Below are 3,850 nucleotides of genomic sequence, written 5' to 3'. Positions count from 1 at the left end.
ACGCAGGTTCCCTGTGAGAGTGGAAGTAGGCCAGCTTTCTTGTCCTCCTCCACTCAGAGGTATTCAGATCCAGGGCTTCTAGGCAGGGATCCCCAGAACAGCCCTCATCAATCCTTTCCTTCACTTTCAGTTTCCTTTTTTTTCTTTCCTCTCTTCTGAGTTTGTTTCTTTTCCCATCCTGATCCCTTCCCATACAATTGGCCCACCTCTGTTTGCCCTTAACCCTTTGGCACTGTTTTGTTTTGTTTTGTTTTGTTTTGTTTTGTTTTCCTTTGTTTGGACCCAGAGGTGCTTCAGTCCAGAAGGATCTTGAGAAACAAAGGTAATTTGGACAACAGATACCTCATGGAAATTGGCAAGGGAAGTGTTAGGTCCTGCGCCTAGGTGGGAATAACCCCACCCATGAGGAGAGGTAGAGGGACCTGGGCTTCTTTATCCTGCTGAAATGGAGGCGAGGCATAGTAGAGTAGTAGCCCATGGCTGCTGGAAGGGTGGTACGAGAGATGACGGTGTATTTCTTGGTAGTGGGAAACAGCATGAGAAGGAGAAAAAGCCACACACAGCAGCTTGTGGGCTTTAGATGTGACATTAGGAAAAGAAAATGTCACTTGAAGGGTAGTGCTGTGGGGCTACAGGCCACGCAGAGGGACTCTTGTGATCAGCCCCTGCCTTTGTGTTTCCAGGAAAAGCAAGTGAGGACAGGAAGATATCAGTAGAGGCAGGGAGATCCTGGGGTGAGAGCAAGGTGCGGAAGGAGGCTTTGAGTCTACAGGCTGCAGGGAAACAGCAGCAGGCATGGGGGCAGTGTAGGATGGCCTGTGGTGGAGATGGCTGAGGACACTGCCAAGGCTGAAAGCTCCCAGCAGAGCTAGGTCTTTGGCCTCTTGCCTGTGGCTGGTGTCTCTGCCACCAAGGCCCACAAGAACACGCCCTTTCTTTAAAGCACTGTGGCCTTGCTGCCTCCTTGTCCCTGGGGAGCCCAGGAGGTGCCGCATCATGGTCCTGCACTGGGCGTTGCATACGCCCACCCGCACACTGCCCACATGAGCAATGCGTGATGGAAAGGATCACCCTGTTCAGGGGCTGGGGGTCAGGGCCTGGTTGCTCTGCTTGAGAACACACATCAAGGTTGCCTTGGCATCACAGAGGCACCTGCACATTGCCTTGGCCTACCTGTAATCAGGGCCTCCAGCTTTGTGCTCTCATCAGCCCCCTGGGAGGCTTTCTCAGTAATGGCCCTCAGTGGGACTCGTTAACACTCCAAGAAACTTGGGATTTTCTTCTCCCTTCAACTTCTTCAGAGGTTTCTTCAGCCTCTCCTCAGCATCTGAGGTTCATGGGCTCAGCACCAAATACCCTCGAGGGGTCATTAAAATGCAAATAGCCCTAACAACCCCTGTCTCTTTCCATCCTTTTCTTCAGTTCTTCTATTCTGCTGTGGCTAATTGGCAAGTTTTCAGGAGTGTATTGAAAAGAGGAAGATTTCAAGGAGCACCTGAGAGATGTCTGCTTTTTAAGCTTTCTTTAGTCTTCAGGTTTCAGGGGAAGTGATACCCACCTCCTCCAATTCACACTGACCCACAGGGTCCCCTGATGAAGCCTGGACACGCAGGAAAAGCAGTAGTTTGGATAGGAGACATGTAAGGACAACCTTCCTCCCCACCTCCCCCAGCCCTGACATTTCTCTCCTCAGCCCCTGGGGACTTCCCTCACTCTGCTTAACATCTAGCCTTTTCCCACTCAAGCCTGTAGCTGAATGTTACAGCTCCTGGGCACCAATTCCCACCTGCTTTCCTTAGAAAATCAACTGCAAACAGAAACAGAAGGATTTGTCTCAATTCGGATCAAACATGATGCAGTGTCCTAAGAAATAACATACAATCCTCAAGTGCATGTCAAGGGCAAGTTGCCTCCAGGGAGGTCCACAGTCTGCAAGGAATAGCCTTCCTTGACATGTTCTTGACAAACAGATAGGGAAGGCTAGATAGAAACACAGTGAAGGAGTTGGTTGAAGGGACAATGAGACTGCTGAAAGACGAGACAAGCTTCCGACTCCCTGAAGCTCAGAGCAGCGACTAGGGAGTTGAGAGGTACCTGAATGATACAGAGGAAGGGGAGGAGGAAAACTGGGAAACTATGGGAAGGGCATAAGCCCAGATCGTCTGATGCAAAGTTGACCTCAGAAGTGATCAATGTAATCAGGACATGTGGAAATATGTGAGAGATGACTGAGATGACATCCACAGCCTAACAGACAGAGCAGTGGAAACTCAAGGTCAAGAGCATATTAATACTTATTCTCCCGAGATTAATACCCTTCTTCAAAATTTCCACTATTTCATCATACAAAAACACTGATATTAAAATTACTCAGTCATTTCACCTGATGGATGCATGTTCATATATTTGAAACGCTGAAACCAACTCTTCCGCTTTCCAGGCAGAGCTCAGGGGTCGAACCACAAGCAGCCAGTAGCACTTGGAGAGGCCCCAGTGTCTCGGAGGTTCCTGCCTGGGCCTGGCAGCTCTCCTAAGGGAACTGCAGGAGATCAGAGCCCCTTGGAGCTTCGGACGGAGGCTGGGAAGAGGGGACCAGGGCACCTGCAGTGACACCAGCTGTCCATGACCCTGTGACGGCATCCCAATCCAGTTCTGAAAAATCTTTCCTTAAAGAAATAAATAAAAAAAAACAACTATAAGACCACTAAATCACCCTAAAAGACCACTAAATTAAAAAGAAAAAAAAATTCCGAAAGACAATAAGAATATACACAGACACACGCACAAACACACACACAAAATCCAAGCTGGAAAGTATAACAAAACATTTCTTTGCTTAAAATCTTTTTCTTAATTTCTTTCTTGTCTCATTTTTCATGTCATTTTCCAAACATTCCTGTTATAATCAGGCCTACACCATTAAAAAAGAACTTTTTGTGTCTCACACAGAGCCCAGTCCTCAGAAAGCCACCCCCTGCCACTGGCCACACACCCAGGTGTCTGCCCTTCCCTTTCTAGTCATGGGAACTCAGCGACCCCAGGGCATCTCAGGCAGCAACAGCCTCCATATGTGGGCAAACGAATAAAGGCCCCAATGAACATTTTTAGTCTTAAAGTTGAAACCTATCCAAAAAACAGCACTCTGCCCAAACTGAAAAGAACACACAGCCATCTCCAGAAGGTCAAGTATGTTTTACCAGATCTAAGGAATCTTGTCTTTCTTTCTTTCTTTCTTATTAGCAGCACCAAGTGCATGCAGTGCAGTATTTCCTCCTTCTAGTGGAGTATAGATATTTGTGTCCAGTTATTCAGCCCAATACCTTTTCTACCAACCCTCTGAATGCAGAAGCTTTGTTCTGAGCAACTACTTTATTTAGAGGGACCTATTTCCTCTGCCGCCTTCTGCCTCCCTGTCCTTTCTGCTTCCTCTCACTGTTCTGTCTTTCCAGAGCTCTTCAGGGAAAGATTCACTGAATCACAGCACTTAGGGTAGCTGAGACCTCTGGACGTCATCTAGTCCCGCTCCCCACTCACTCCAAGGGAACTAGACGAGCTTGCTCAGAGGCTTGCCCCCGTTGCACCTAGTCCACAAACACATGGAGAGTGTGCTCCATCCTAATGTCCAGGATGTTAACGAAGACATTAAACAGTGCTGCCTAAAATGTAGATCCCTGAGGGATGCTGCAAGTAACCAGCCACCAGTTGGACCTTGTGCCACTGGTCACAGCGTTTTGGCCCAGTGGTCCAGCCCATTTTCCACCTGCCTTAGGGTCCATTTGTGCCGTGCTTTGGACTGGCTCGTCACCATCTCTAGGGCAAAGCCCTGTGCACTCCAGCCACCCTCTTGCAC

Source organism: Struthio camelus, chromosome 29, assembly GCF_040807025.1.
Source record: "Struthio camelus isolate bStrCam1 chromosome 29, bStrCam1.hap1, whole genome shotgun sequence".
Lineage (NCBI taxonomy): Eukaryota > Metazoa > Chordata > Aves > Struthioniformes > Struthionidae > Struthio > Struthio camelus.
This window is presented reverse-complemented; position numbering follows the sequence as displayed.